This window comes from Mustela nivalis, assembly GCF_964662115.1.
Source record: "Mustela nivalis genome assembly, chromosome: 2".
Classification (NCBI taxonomy): domain Eukaryota; kingdom Metazoa; phylum Chordata; class Mammalia; order Carnivora; family Mustelidae; genus Mustela; species Mustela nivalis.
Window position 1 is genome coordinate 120,979,397 of NC_139021.1, and position 16,953 is coordinate 120,996,349.

Below are 16,953 nucleotides of genomic sequence, written 5' to 3' on the forward strand. Positions count from 1 at the left end.
GGTCTTGTAAGGATCCGTTTCTTTATGTTTAAAGTAATTATATTAGAATATAGTTCTGTATTAAAGTTACCATTAAATTATTGTCAAAATCCTGTATATGCAGGTTGTACTTATAAGTTTCAAAGAAAACTACCACCTTTTAATATTACTTAGTTAACCTAGAAAGTAAATTGGGTGTGATTAAGGTATACTAATCTCTTAATATAGGAAAAACCTGTTACGACCATGATTCTCTACTTGACAGAGATGATGACACTGAGAAAATATAGCTTCTATATTTTCATAGTTTTTAATCAAAATGAACTTGGAATGTTATTCTGCTTAATTATACGTGGGCTGGGCCTAAAATAAAAGGGCACAGTAGCTTCTTTATTCATTTTCATGTGTATTTAATTGACCTATTAAAGGAACCAGTACTGGAAATTTAGATCAAAGTGATATTAGATTTAAAGTAGTCATGAAGAAGGTCTTAAAATGTTAATGTTCTAGGGTTCTATTCCAAGAAGTGGCACTTGAAGCAGGAACATTGAAAGATTTGGAACACATGATGTCAAGCCTCTTGAACAGAAAGCCACACATCCATGACAGAAATAGTAGTCACAAAGCTAGATCAAAGGCACAGGTAGATTTTATTTCCTACTCTCGAAAATCAGGCACATGCATATTTCTAGTAAAGAAACTTGGGAGGAAAAAAACAACTACATTCTATTAAATTACATGATCTTAAAAGCAAAAATTTGAAAACAAGTTTTTGTTTATATAATATTTTTCAAAGACTCAGAAATATTGCATTCATTCCTGATTCAGGAAAAAAAGTGAAAACTGAAAATAATTAGCAATAAAAATATTAAGACAGGAGTAGTTAACGGGTGAATTTTTAGAGATTAGTTCTTTGGGTTTTATGGATTAGAAGGAAAAGCCAGGACAGAATATATATGTAATACAAACAACTTGACAAAGGTAACAAAAATATTCTTACCATTTCTTTTAGTCTACTTGAATTCTCAGTAGTAGTCAATAACAAGTTTCTATATGCCAAAACCCAGAATTACCATGGAAGTCACAGGAATTAAACCAAATATTAGCATTCCTATATTTCATGTACGATCAGTGATATTTTTTTAAATGTACAATTTTGTGTATTACAGTAGGTAAAGTTTTTACCAAAATTGTGTATACTGATAGTAAGCAGCCTATATGACTTAATACGGATGTGTCTTAAAGGCACATCTTAAATATACAATGTAAAATACTACAAACCCTGATTCTGCCTATCAGTTTTTTTTTTTTTAAGATTTTATTTATTTATTTGACAGAGAGAAATCACAAGTAGTCGGAGAGGCAGGCAGAGAAAGAGAAGCAGGCTCCCTGCTGAGCAGAGAGCCCGATGCGGGACTCGATCCCAGGAACCTGAGATCATGACCTGAGCCGAAGGCAGCGGCTTAACCCACTGAGCCACCCAGGCGCCCCTGCCTATCAGTTTCTTAAGATGAATTTCTTTCCTTACCTCTGCTCCCTGTTTTAAGTATGAGCGGGTCTGCAAAAGAAGCATCATGCTTTTAAAGGTTGGTTGATTTAAGGAAAAAAAAAATCCATGAACTCCTGGTTTCTGATAAAGGGGCATCCCTTTAACACACTAAACTGTATTTTTAATTTTAAATTTGAAATTACACTATTGGTCATGCATTTTTATAGCTATGGGGGGGAATTAGTGCCAATTCTCAAAACTATTTTTCAAAGGAATAAGATTATGTGTATGTTTATGGCGGAATTAGAGGTGATTGCCTAATTGAAATGCAGATCTACTGTAGAATTTTGTTAGTCCAAAATAATTAGATAAATGTATCCTCAGGGTGATGGTAAAAATTTGTTTCATGCTCTTGAACTATTCCTTTAGAATATTAAGACTTTCCTGTTACTTATCCTAAAAAGGTTAAGTGGGTATGGTTAAATTAATGTGATGTTTTTACCCAAAAATCACTGTGTGCAAATACTGTTCTCATTAAGCACTGCAAAGTATCTGATTGCTTTTTTTTTTTTTTTTTGAGAAGTCAGGCAAATTGGGTTCCCCAACACCACCACTATCTTTTTTTCTCTATACATTAATGTTCCAGTGATTTCCAAAATAGGATTCCATGCTAAGTTGAGAGTTTCTAATGTTAGGAAGAATCTTGTTTTGCAGTGATTGAAAGTGACACTCCTCTGTTAGTACAACAGACATTTATTAAGCATCTTCCATAGACCATGTACTTAAGAATGAAACATTTTGGATAATTAAAAGCTTACAGATAAGATTATATCATTTATGATATAGGTTACATAATTATAATTTATGATTTGGGGTTTTCCTTATAATATGTATGGCTGCGTATAACAAGTCTTTATACTACAAAGTAAGTGGATTTGAATTTCATTAGTTAGGAAGGATTTGGGTTTGGTTTGGTTTGAAGATAAACATTGATTAAGGTTCCTAATCAGCAACATGTTTAGTGATTATGTTTCTGTGAGAGTGTATTATCTACTAGTTGTCAGAAGCTATGCTTCCTCTCTGAGTTTAACACAAGCTGATTTCAGACAAAGCCACTCACCTTTCAGCCTCTATTTAAAATGGTTGGAGAAAATGGGATTTTAGGCAATTTATTTGCAAATTTTAGGACAACCCTAAATTTTCAGCATCCAGAAGGGGGAAAAAAAGTTAAAGGCTGATAGGTAGCTTGACTTTAATTCTTATTATAAGATCATTCCAACTTTTGTGGTATTGAAATATCCTTTTATGAAATGTTGATAGTATTATTAGTTGCTTTAAAGTATCCTTACTTGGCAAAATAAAAAGTTGACAGCTCTGTATTGGTCCCCACTTTTTTTTTTTTTTTTAACTACATGAAATCTGGAAACCTGGGAAACACTAACCCGTGATCCTATCTAAAGTTCTGGGACTTACTGTTTTATTAGGATATTAAAACAATACAGTTTTATTCATTCTGATAGTTTATATATTTGAAAATTTTCACATATGATTACAATGTGTTGAGGTTTCATGCAAAGTAAATTTAGAAGAAATCATTTTTTTAAAGAATGAATTTTTTTCTAAGATTTTATTTGTTTGACAGAGAGCACAAGCAGGCAGAATGGCAGGCAGAAGCAGGCTCCCTGCTGAGCACGAAGTCTGACACTGGGGCTGGATCCCAGGACCCTGGGATCATGACCTGAGCCCAAGGCAGATGCTCAACTGACTGAGTCAGCCAGGCACCCCAAGAAATCATTATTTCCATTCAGATGTATGATCATGGAATGGGTCCAAACTAAGAATAATGGCTATCCATCTTAATCCTTTATTTAAAGCATTAAAATATACAACACAGAAATTTAGAAAGGATCGTTAATTGGGTATATGCCTTTCCTGAGAAAAATCTATGTTTTTGTGGACTTAAGTATTTCATAAACAAAAGAATGGTATAAGTTAACTAAAGTTGCCAGGAATTATGACAAAGAGGAAAGACGGAATAAAATTTTAATCAATAAATTGGTGAATATAGTTAGGATTATAGATTAGGGGCATTGATATGGTATTACCCCTAAAATCTGAATAACAAAAAGGCAGTACAGCCTCAAACATGAAGAGTAGAATGCCAAGCTCAGAATGTCAGCCAGACATTGCGTAAACTAAATGGTTTTCAGCCACCCCTGTTACCTGTGAGAATAGACTATTTCTTGTTCTTTCAGCCTTTCTTTTACAGATAAGCAGAGGTCAATTTCTGTTAAGACCTGGTTTTCCTGAGTTCAAAAGTTGTTTTCATTAGTAAGTATAGAGTCGTATAGATTTCCAGCCTTATGTTTAAAATAATTGTGAATATTGCCCACCTGCCTACATGCTCATTACTAGGGGATAAATTATTTCTTCTGCTGGTAATCCTGTCTACTAACATTTTCATTATTGGATTAGGCAGTGAGTGGCTGATCTAACTCCATATTCAAGATAGACAAGAGAGAGTATGTCTCTTAACAGCCGTATCATCCATTACACTTAGCTAAATCTGTTATATTTCAAAATCTCCCAACCATGAAAGAGTTTCATTTATGTACTCCATCTGCACAGAAATCCGTTTTCTTTATCCGAGACTTTCTTGATACAGGCTTGCTTCATTCTAGACAAGAAGGCTGTATATTCACTTTAATACTATTATTTTATACTTTTAAAATTCCTCAGCCTTCATCTTCCCAACTTGCAGTTGCCCTGGAGTCATCACATGACCCTTTCTCCGATCTCTTCATCTCTGTGTCTCTTCAAATGGAGAGCATTTTGATCATCACTTAAGCAATCAGTTCTTTAATACTATTTCTTCCGGCATCCACTGGGAAGTTGCTTCTAGCACAGAAGCTAAAATACATTGGTTTTCCATTGCTGGTTACCACTTCCATTCGAACCCCGGATGCCACCTAGTATAGATTCTCTGATAATAAAAATTTTAAACCATAAGTTACATTTCTCAAAACATTGCCATCCAGTGTATGCACTCAAGTCCCTGTTCCTCTAGTATCTTTGTACCCCCAAGAGGCTGGTCACTTACAGCAGTTTGCAGTTTTTGGCTTTGTTACTCCTTATGCTTTTGTCATCTTGTTTGCCAAAGTCCTTGGTCATGCTACATGACTCACTTTTTTTTGAACCCCTGAGAAGGAAAAATTTTCAAATTCTAATTACAATATACCCCGTACCCAGAACAATATAAGCACATAGCAAGTACTCAATAAAGACTTGTTTTAATTAGTAAGAGATTGGAATGTAATTTTAAAAGGATACAATGATAATCCCCCAAAAGTCAATATTTTTGTCTTGTTCTACCCCCAAGTCCTGGTTATCTTTCCTTTTTTCAAATTTGCTCCTTTACATCCAGTATATATACCTTTGGACATGCTTATTAGGAAAATTTACTAAGTAGCTCTCTTACCCTGACAAGATTAGTGATATAATTTAGTCTAATTAATACTTAAACATGCCTAAACTTCTAGGATAAAAACCAACAAATCCTACAACCCAAATCAGCTTGTTTGAGGACAGTATGTGCATGATGCATTATAATTGGGGGAAAATTATGGTACTTAGAATATTTAAAATCTGTGGACATTGCTTTAGGATTTTTTTTGGGGGGAGGAGGGAACTGCTATGAAAAAGACTAAAAGTTTTGAAGTTTGTCAACCTGGAAGGCTTTCTAATTGCATTTATTACCTCCTTGGAGGCAGTGTGTGCCCTGACACAACAATATAGCTCTTTAAATCAGACATCTTAAAATCCCTGCTCTGCTACTGGAAGAAATAATTTTCTGTGGGCCTCTGTGATGGTTAGTTATATATGTCTACTTGACCAAACCACAGACTGCCCAGATATTGGGCCAAATGTTATTCTAATTATTTCCATGGGGGTGTTTTTAGATGAGATTAACATTTAAATTGATAGACTAAAGCAGATTGTCTTCCCTAATGTTGAGTAGGCCACATCCAACCAGCTGAAGGCTCGAATAGAACAAAAAAGCTGACCCTCCCCAGAGGAAGAATTCTTCCTGCCTGACTGCCTTTGAACTGAAACATCTGCTCTTCCCGAGAGTGACTCTTGCAAGACTGCCAGTCTTTGGACTGAAACTACACCATTGGATCTCTGAGGTCCCCAGCTTGCTGACTCACCCTGCAAATCTTGGGACTTGTCAGCAGCCTTTACAATCTCATGAGCCAATTCCTTCTAATCACATAATACAAACTGTCTTGGCTTCCTTACCGCAAAAGCGTGTCTCCTGCTAAAAGTAGTACAAAAAGATTCAGAGCTGTTTTCTACACAAATAATACCGAGAAATGATTCAATATTGGCATACTTCTGTTAACATTCCCAGGACATTTTTCTAAAATAGTCTCCAGTTTTTCCTGGGGAAAAAAGCAGGTTTTGTTGTTAATTATAAGGTCTTTCTATAGTAATTTCTACAACTAATTACTCTGCACCTACTGTTTGCCAGGCTGTAAGTAACAAGACTCAAACAATCCCTGCCTTTACAGAGTTTATCAGCCCCCAAGTCTTAGGAGGGGTAAAGGGTGGTATTACAACAGGCCCTTATTAGTATGATTAGAGAGATGAGGTGAAGGAGATTGTTGGGTCTTCAATGTTAGGTCCCCCAATAATGAGTCCGTGATTAAAGGAGCGAGACTGATAGAAAGCGAAGGTCAAGCAAAGCTTTATTTCATGCCAAGCATCGAGAATCAAACCGACTGGCCGGGGCCACACCTCTTACAGAGAGCATGACCACTCCCTGCCTCAGACTAACTTTTATAGAGCAAAGGCCATGTGGTTGAGCCTGACCACACACAGGTGGCCAATGAGATTGCAATACACAGAGAAAGCTGCACAGTCATGCTAGGTCAAACACGGGTGGCCAATTGAACGACAAGTCACCCCATAGTATCTCTTTGAATTAGCCTACCACCTTAGCACCCAAAAGGCACCCTAAGGGCGCGGCCTATACTTCTTGGTAGCTAGGAGACAGTATGTGCCCCCACTGACTCCACTTGACCAGACCCACCCTTGTATTTGGGCTTTGTTGCCTGGGACTGGTTTCCCGGACTTGCTTTTAAGTTCCCCTGGGGGGCAGGGTCAATTTAGTTTTACCGCACAAACAACAAAATGGGGTGGGGCTGCTCTAGCTGAATAGCCCTTACGGAGATAAGTACAAACACTGTAAGAGTACAAGGGGCAAAAATCCAGAACCAGGTTAAGGCAGAATGAGTAAGTGTTTGAAGGGGAAGAGAAAGTTTCAAGTCTGGAAGACCAGAGATCACCTTACCCTCTCATCCAACATGGCCCTGATTGGCTCTACCTAAACTTGTTATGTCAGCAGTGCAACTTCTTGTGGAATGATTGTATTCTCAGTATTTTTTTTCCCAATTTTTAATGTGTAAGATAAAATCCAGTTGTCATCCCTGACTAACCAGATGAAAGCAGACAAAGTTAGCATTAAACCCAGGTAGAAGAGGTTAGCCCTTATTGCTTTAGCGAGAACTTAAAAGGTCCTGTATTCAACCTTGATCATGTCACCAGAGAGGACAAGAAGTTAAATCAATGGTGTTCTATAATGTTCTCACTGCATAATGAAAAATACTTGATCTGAATATGAAAGGTTTCATAATCTCAGTAATAATAGTGATTTTTAAGTTAAACTATACCATAATGTAATGTTGAAGAGGAAAATTAAGTGGATATTTATACTAAAACCATTCTTGGTATTCATTAACCATCAGTGAGTAAGTACGTTGGAAGTTTCCTAACAAAGCCAAGAGCTAAAGACTCCACCTTTTCGACTGTATGACCTTAGTTGACCAATTAATCTATTTGAGTCCCTGTAAAACAAGGATAATAGGACTATCTCATAGCACTGTCATGAAGATGAATGCATATAAAATGTATATGAAGTCTTTTACATAGTGCCCAACACCTGGAAAGTATGCTCAATTGTTCACTACTGTCAATTCTTGTTCACCTGTTAGCATATCAGAATGCTGTATGAGCCATTACTACTACATTACCATGACCATTTTAATTCAAAGAAATCTTTTTCTTGATCAAAAACTATAATTTGAGTACAAAGTTGGTTCGATTAATATATCCTTTGATAGATACAGTCTAAGACCAAGTAACTAAAAAAGAACAAAAACAATAAACACACCACACAGAGTTGATGAGATTGGAAAGTTAAACTGAGAGAAGTAACCCAAATGACATTCCTAAATGTCATCCTTCCCCTTTCTTCCTTTGGCCTCATCTATTAGTAACCACTCCATAGAAGGAAAGTCTAGTTTCACTTATTTGTGGAGCATAACAAATATCATGGAGGACAAGGGGTGTTAGAGAGGAGAAGGGAGTCGGGGTAAATTGGAAGGGGAGGTGAATCATGAGAGACTATGGACTCTGAAAAACAATCTGAAGGGTTTGAAGTGGCAGGGGTGTGGAAGGTTGGGGTACCAGGTGGTGGGTATTATAGAGGGCACGGATTGCATGGAGCACTGGGTGTGGTAAAATAATGAATACTGTTTTTCTGAAAATAAATAAATTGAAAAAATTAAAAAAGAAAAGAAAGAAAGAAAGAATCCATGGAACTAGCAAAATAAATAAATAAATACATAAATAAGGGGGGAAAAAAAAGAAGAAGGAAAGCCTAGTGAGAAATGCAAAATTCTAAACATTCCCATGTATGTCCCCAGTGACCATCACCACCAGGGGGAGTCCTGGGCACGCCTTTCTATTCCAAGATACCAGGGCGGTGAAAAGTCTCTTTTCTAAAAGTTTCTCATTAACGTTTAATCAAGATCAGGAAAACTGGAGTACTGTTGACTAGAGGGAGTGTACCAATTGATTTCAAAGGAGCCATTCCAATCAGCTAAATTTTGTATTAGTGTCCTAGGAGAAAAAGAGGAGAATGTAAACCCTGAGGGCAGAATCAAACTACAAATAGTAGGAAGATCAAAGCAAGCAAGCGATCTCAGACTGTTCCTTATCAGTAGGCTGAGAAAAAACGAGCTCTAAGAAGCTTCATGTATAATATCAAATAAAATTTTTGATCTCCCATTGTCTTCAAATATATTTTAAACAAAGGAAATATTGAAAATAATACATTTCTTGAGTGAACATTTCTCTAATAATATTTTTCTGAAGTTTGAGATTTTTTTTCCTTCTTAGTAAGGATTCCATATATTTATAATTCTGTGAGAAGGTAAAACGAAGAGTCAATAATGTATGTATATTGTTCTATACGCATATGTGTGGTAAATATGATGTCTTACAATATCAACCACATGCCAAAAAAGTAATTTTATAAATACAATTCAAAGTATAAAATATGCAATTACAAAAGAAGTAAGCATCTCTTCAGGGGTTATAATCTTTATTGGAAGAAGTACCAGCAGAAAGTCTGGAGGGATTTGGAAACGAGAAAGGAGCCCCTAGGATTTCAATAATTGGAAAAGACTGCATAGAGAAAGTCAAATATAAACTGGGTATTAAAATACACACAATAAGGAAAGAAAGACCTGTCATAGTTGTCTTTTCAACTGCACTTGCATAAATAAATACTTTCACCTTTTCAGAAATATTTGAACATAGGTCAAAGCAGTGGAAGAATTCAGTGTGAAACGGAATTTCATGACAGCCTTCCTTTTAGCAAATGCCATCAAAATTTCTTTATCCTCGGGGCACCTGGCTGGCTCGGTTAGTTAAGCGATTGCCTTCAGCTGAGGTCATGATCTCTGAATTCTGGGATCGAGTCCCACATTGGGCTCCCAGCTCCATGGGGAGTCAGCTTCTTCCTCGGACCTTCTCCCCTCTCATGTTCTCTTTCACTCTCTCTCTCTCTCTCTCTTTCAAATAAATAAATAAACTTTTAAAAAATTTCTTTATCTTTTCTAATCACTTGGGCAGTCATTTTAACCAAAATGATTTAATAAGAAATATCTTTGCTCCTGGGGCACCTGGGTGGCTCAGTTGGTTGAGCATCCAACTCAGCTCAGGTCATGATCTCAGGGTCATGGTATCAAGCCCTGGGTCAGGCTCACCACTCAGCTCAGAGTCTGCTTGTCCCTCTCTCTCTCTCTCTAAAATAAAAACTTTAAGAAAAAAAAAATCTTTGCTCCTTTTCCATTTGCATGATATGCCATCCCTCATGCATGTGTGTGTGTCTAATGTTACTTATTCTCAACATCCATCTAAAATGCTATTTCCTCTGAGAAGCTGATGACAATCTCTTCATTCAAGGAACAAATAAGAAATATCTAATGGATGTTTTAGATACCAAGATGAACTTAAAAAAAATTAACTTTATAAACATAAGATGATTCCAGCCTAGCTGAAAAACTGATAATAAATATAAAACAAATAATTAGAATGAAAATATAAATATGTGCAAAGTACAAAGGTTCAATCAACTCAAATTCTGTTCATAAGGGTTAGAGGGAGGTTGAGACCATCTTTCCAGAAAAACTGGAATTTGTACTAGTAAATCTCACTGGATAAGTGAGATTTTCCCAGTCAGAGAATTGAAAGAAATTATAGACTGGGGGGATAAAACAATTGGAAAAAAAAAAAGAGAGAGAGAGAGAGAGAAAGAGGCATTAGTTTGCATTGTGTGCTGGTCTCACATGAACTTATTCAATGTAGTTTTTTTAAGATCTTATTCATTTGACAGAGAGAGAGAGAGAGAGAGAGAGCACAAGCAGGTGGAAAGGCAGGGAGAGGGAGAGGGAGAAGTAGACTCTCCACTGAGCAGAAAGCCTGACGTGGGGCTCAATCCCAGGACCCTGGGATCATGACCTAAGCTGAAGGCAGATGCTTAACTGACTGAGCCACCCAGGTGCCGCCTTCAATGTAGTTCTTTTTGACCAATCCTGACTACCCTCTGGCACCATCATCCATCATTCCCAACCAATGCTCTGGAATGAGCTCCCATATCAGACTGCTTTCTCTTCTTGGAATGGCTCTGCACACCTTTTTTCTTTTTTCTGGATAAAACCAGTTTCTTCAAGAATCAAAGAATTATTCCAGATATTGCCTCCTCTGGGGAGTGGGGGAGGCATCTCTAGCCCTTCATTTAGGATTAGGTGCCCCTTCTTTGCATCCCACAGGACTATTCTTATTTTTTGTTCAAGTCCTTATTATACTTATTATAAAACTTTTCATTTAGCCTATAAACTCTTCTGTTTCTCTGCTATCTAACATTTGTTGAGTGAGTATATGAATCAACAAATAAATGCATGACACCATTAAGTACCAGAAACTATGGTAGACAGGAGGAAGTGGAGAGGGGATGTAATAAGAAAGGATGTTCTTAAAGAGTTCACAGTCCAGGCAATTCATAAGAGGCATTATCAATGGCTGAGGATGAAGGGAGAAGGAGTAGGGGTAACTGAACTGTAAGAACAATTGGCTGATGCTGGAGGGAGGAGACAATAAAGGAAATATATTTGTTTGTCCTCAGTACCTACTAACACAACAACTGAGTGCTGGTAGACCCGTGGTCAAAAGAGAAACAGGCAGTTTTTGTTTGTTTCTTCAAGCTAACAGTAAAAAGTCAGAAGATTTTATATAATAAGATGGATTTCTGCTTCATTTGAATAATTTGGTAACATGGAACACATTTTTCAGATGTGAGGAACAGCTGGGTTTCTGGGGGGGGGGGCTTAACTCTCATTTAACTCTTTTTGTTAAACTTATTTCAGTTAAGAAACATGTGATTGGGAGGGGGAGCTAAGATGGTGGCATAGTAGGAGGACCCTAGGCTTGCCTTCTCCCTTGAACACAACTAGATTAACTATCAAATCATCCTGAATACCCAAGAAATTGATGTGAGGACTGACAAAACAAACTGCACAAATAGAAGGAGAAATGATGCTACATCAAAGAAAGTAGAAAGTGCAGAGACATGGTTTGGGAGAGAAACCGATCTTGGGTGCTGCAGAGGAAATGGAGCACTGGTTGCAGAAAAAGGTGAGTGGGTAGAATGCACAAGGATATGCACAAAGATAACACTCCCCCAAAGCCACTAGCTGGGAAATCAAGAGGGGCTGATTTTTGTGAGTTTTTGCAACCAGCTGGGCTCAAAGACTGGAGATTAGAGATCAAGGGTTTGGCTGGGATAGAGCCCTGAATGTACTGTCCTGCTCTTGGAGAGAAGGCACACGAGCAACCCTGGGGCAGATGGCACTATCTGAAAATAGCCTAAGGCATGAAGAGAATATTAGCTCTTCTTGGAGCACATATGTGAGATGTGCTGGTCACAGAGTTCCCTCTCCTGGAACAAAAGAGCCAGAAGGTGCCATTTCCCTCCCCTGCACCTCAGCATGGGCACAAAAACATCTGCTAAGGGTGGCTAACCTGGACACTGGTTGTTCAGCCTGCTTTGCTCCATATCCCATTCTCCTACATCCTGGTGCCTGCCACTCCCCTTCTTGGTCAAACCTGCATCAGTCCCAGTGTGGCAAGACCATCCACCAGAAGACCAGCACAGGACCCTGTCTATACCACATCCCTAAAGTCTGGAGTTTTGAAAGTTAGCAGACTTGGCTGGAATACAGCCCAAAGTGTACTGTGCTGCTCCAGGCAGACAAGCAACCCAGAGACAGACAGCATGAAAACAGTGATCAAAAAAATACTTGAACACACAAGGGGGAAATTATTTGTTTCTCTGGGAGCACATCTCTGAAAGCAGCAAGCACGAGGTTCCCCCTCTGGGGACAAAGGTGCTGGCTGGTACAATTTCTCTCCCCCATCCCTCAGTGTAAACCAACTTTAATAAACAGCACAGCACCCATAATGCTGCCTAACCTGCTTACACCAAGTCCCACCCAAACCTATGCTCTCCTGATACTGCTTTTCTCAGGCAAGGATGTCTTAGGACCAGCATAGCAGGCTCATTCCCCAGGAGAACAGCACAAACCCCTATATATATATCATGTCTGCCAACCACAGAGTTCTGAAAGGCTTCAGTTCTAATAGAATTAGCATCAGGTCTCATTTAACAAGCAAAACATCGTACGTAGTTAAAACTCACCATACTCTAGACAAGGTCCAAACACTGCCTTCTGCTGACAACTGACCTGAGGGATATAGCAGCCAAAACACAGCATCAGTGTCATGCAGTACACATCAGAGACACTCCCTGAAGCTCCAGGCTCTGGACATTATATGACCTCTTCTTCATAAAGCCATTACTTTACAGAGCAGGAAATACAACAAGCTTCTCCAACACAGAGAAAAAGACAGAAACCTAGACAAAACGCCAAGCCAGGGGAATTCATTCAAAAAGAGTAAGAAAAGGTCACAACTGGAGATAAAATCAAAATAGATATAATGTAATATGTCTGATGGAGAATTTAAAGCAACAACCATTAAGATACTCACTGAGCTTGAGAAAAGCATGGAAGACATCAGGGAGTCCCTTACTGTGGAAATAAAAGTTAAAAAAATTACGTCAAAATGAAGAAAATGTAATAACTGAGATTTGAAATAAAGTGGATGCAATGATCAAAAGTATGGAAGAAACAGAGCAATGAATAAGTGATATAGAAGATAGAATTATGAAAATAATGAAGCTGAACAAAGGAGAGAAAGAATTATGGATCATGAGAGTAAACTTAGGGAACTCAGTGACTCCAACAAACATAGTAACATATCATTGGAGTCTCAGAAGAAAAGAGAGAAGGGAGAAGAAGGTTTATTTGAAAAATAATAGCTGAAAACTTCTCTAATCTGGGGAATGAAACAAGCATATAAATCCAGGAGGCACAGAGAACTCCCATAAAAATCAATAAAGCAGACCAACACCAAGATATATTGTAGATAATTTGCAAAATATAGTGGTGAAATATCCTAAAAGTGGCAAGACAAAAGCCCCTACTTACAAGAGAAGAAGGCAAGCTGAAAATATCTACACAGAAACCAGGCAATTTGGAAAAAAAAAAAAAATGGCATGGTATATTCAATGTGCTGAATGGGGAAAATCTGCAGCCAATAATATTCTACCCAGCGAGGCTATCAGTTAGAATACAAGGAGAGATAAAGAGTTTCCCAGACAAACAAAAGCTAGAAGTGTTCATGCCCATGAAACCAGCCCTGCAAGAAAAATAAAAGGGGACTTTTTGAGTGGGAAAGAAAGACCAAAAGAGAAAAACATTAGAAAGGAATAAGGAAATCTCCAGAAAAAATATTTAACAGAAATACATATCTATCAATAATCACTCAAATGTACATGGTGACAAAATGACAAAGACTAGAGAGGAACAGAAAAAATCTACAGAAACAATGACTTAATCAATAAAATGACACTAAATACATACCAATCAATAATCACTGCAAATGCAGGTGAACTAAATGCTTAAATCAAAAAACATGGGATGTAAGATTGGATTAAAAACAAAACCCATCTATATGCTGCCTACAAGAGATTTACTTTAGGCCTAAAGACAACTGCAGATTGAAATTGAGGTATGGTGAGTCATTTATCAAGCAAATGGATGTCAAAAGAAAGCCAGAGTAGCAATATGTATAACCTGACAAACTAGATTTTAAACCAAAGGCTCTAATAAGAGATAAACAGCCCTGTATTATAATAAAAGGGACTATCCAAAAAGAAGATCTAACAATTGTAAATATTTGTGCCCCCAACATGAGAGGACCCAAATATATAAAACAATAACAAACATAAAGGAACTCTGATAATATTACAATACTAGTAGGGGACTATAACATGCCCCATACATCAATGGACACATCATCTAAGCAGAAAATCAATGAGGAAACAATGGTTTTGAATGACATACTGGACCAGATGGACTTAACAGATATATTCAGAACATGTCATCCTAAAACAACAAAATACATTCTTTTCAAGTGCACATGGGACATTCTGAGAATAGATCACATACCAGGTCACAAATCATGCCTCAAGTACAACAAAGTTGAGATCATGCCATGCATATTTCAGACCACAATGCTATGAAACTTGAAGTCAACCATAAGAATTCTGGAAGGACCACAAATAACATGGATTTTAAACAACATGCTAGTGAAGAATAATGAATTAACCAGGAACTCAAAGAAGAAATTTAAAAAATACATGGACGCTGATGAAAATGAAAACACGATTATCCAAAACCTTTAGGACGCAGCAAAAATGGTCATAAGAGGGAATTGTATAGCAATATAGACCTATCTCAAGAAGTGATAAAAACCTCAAATACACAACCTAACCTTACACCTGTAGGAGCTAGAAAAAGAACAACAAATGAAGCCTAAAGCCAGTAGAAGTGAAATAAAGTTTAGAGCAGAAATAAATTATATAGAAACTAAAAAACAAAAACAAAAACACTAGGACAGATCAATGAAATCAGGAGATGGTTTTTCAAAAAAATTAATAAAATTGATAAACCCCTAGCCAGACTTATCAAAAAGAAAAGAGAGAGGACCCAAATACATAAAATCACAAATGAGAGAAGAGAAATAAGAACACCACCACAGAAACAGAAAAATAAGAAGAGAATACTATGAAAAATTATATGTCAACAAATTGGGCAACCTAGAAAAAATGGGTAAATTCCTAGAAACACAAAAACTACTAAAACTGAAACAGGAAGAAATAGAAAACTTGAACATACTGATAATCAATGAAGAAATTGAATCACTAATCAAAAATCTCCCAACAAACAAAAGTCCAGGGCCAGACAGCTTTCAGGAGAATTCTACCAAACTTTTTTTTTTTCCCTTAAGGATTTATTTATTTTTCTGAGAGAGAGAGAGTGAGAGAGTACACCTGTATGTGTGCAAGTGCAGGGCAGACGGAGAGGGAGAGAGAATCTTTTTTTTTTTTTTTTTAAAGATTTTATTTATTTATTAGAAAGAGAGATAGACATCACAAGTAGGCAGAGCAGCAGGCAGAGAGAGAAGGGGGAAGCAGGCTCCATGCTGAGCAGAGAGCCCAATGTGGGGCTCAATCCCAGGACCCTGATCATGGCCTGAGCCAAAGGCAGAGGCTTAACCCACTAAGCCACCCAGGTGCCCCAAGAGAGAATCTTTTAAGCAGAATCCTCACTGAGTGTGGAGCCTGATGAGGAGCTTGATCTTAGAACTCTGAGATCACCACCTAAGCCAAAATTAAGAGTCAGCCACTTAACCAACTGTACAACCCAAGCCCTCCTCTATCAAACATTTAAAGAAGATTTAATATGTATGTTCTCAAAATATTCCAAAAAATAGAAATGGAAGGAAAACTCCCAAACTCATTCTATGAGGCCAGCACTGCCCTGATTCTGAAATCAAAGACTCCACTAAGAAGGAGGACTACAGCCCAATATCCTTGAAGAACATGGATACAAAAATTTTCAACAAAATACTAACAAATCAAATTCAATAGTACCTTAAAAGAATCATTCACTATGACCAAGTGCAATTCATTCCTGGGCTGCAAGAGTGATTCAATATTCACAAATCAATCAATATGCTATACCACATTAATAAAAGAAAAATGACATTTATACATACTCCAAGAGCCAATATAAACTGGAGGTGTCTTGGGCTCCATCTCTCAGGGGTATAAGTCTGTGATTTGCCTATCTCTACAGAGATTGGCAAACTATTGCCCATGGGTCAAAACTGACTCACTATCTGTTTCTGAAGATAAAATGTTATAAGAATACAGCCACAGGGAAGTGCCATTCCATTGGGCAAAGACATTTGAGAAGCACTGCAACAGGCCCCTCCCCCAGAAGATCAGCAAGAACTTCCAGCCAAGATGAAGTTCACCCATCAACAAGAATTATGGAACTCCAGAGCTAAGGGAAAGCAAGGCATAGAATTCATAGCTTTTCCCCCATGATTCCTTAGTCTTGCAAAGTTAAATTTTAAGAATTTATGAGTGCTGTGAAGTGTGTAAACCTGGTGATTCACAGACCTGTACCCCTGGGGGTAAAAATATATGTTTATAAAAAATAAAAAATTATAAATAAAAAAAATAATAATGCAAAAATAAAAAAAAAGAAAAGTTCCTAACACATTATAAAAAAAAAATTAAGAATTTATGTTCTTATTCTATTTTTTTAAACCTTTCTCCTTTCCTCTTTTAATGTTTTTAAACTATTTTATCTTAATACCTTTTTAAGGAAAAAAATTTAAAATTTTCATTGTTATAGTCATATTTTATCCCTTCATTGTATTTAACCTTATTTTTGTATACATATAGTTTTTTTTTCTTTAAAATTTTGGAATATAATTTATTCTAATAGATCAAAATATACCCTAAATATGGCATTTGCTTTCTTCTAGTCTCCAGCCTGTTCATTCTCTCCTCTTCTTTTTTTCTTTTCCAACCAACTTATCAATTCCTTTTTCAGAATCTTTATAAAATTTTCATCTTTACAGTCATATTCCATCCCTTCATC

At 37.0% G+C, this 16,953-nt stretch overlaps 1 long non-coding RNA gene across 1 annotated transcript; it reads right to left on the minus strand.

Annotated features, from left to right (window-relative positions):
- Window positions 1–2: 2 nt before the first annotated feature.
- On the minus strand, window positions 3–5,266 carry LOC309859082. The gene is made up of 2 exons (XR_014308533.1): window positions 1,474–5,266; window positions 3–1,271 (listed from the first exon to the last, which is right to left on the minus strand). It is a non-coding gene; the product is annotated as an uncharacterized lncRNA (long non-coding RNA).
- Window positions 5,267–16,953: the final 11,687 nt, after the last annotated feature.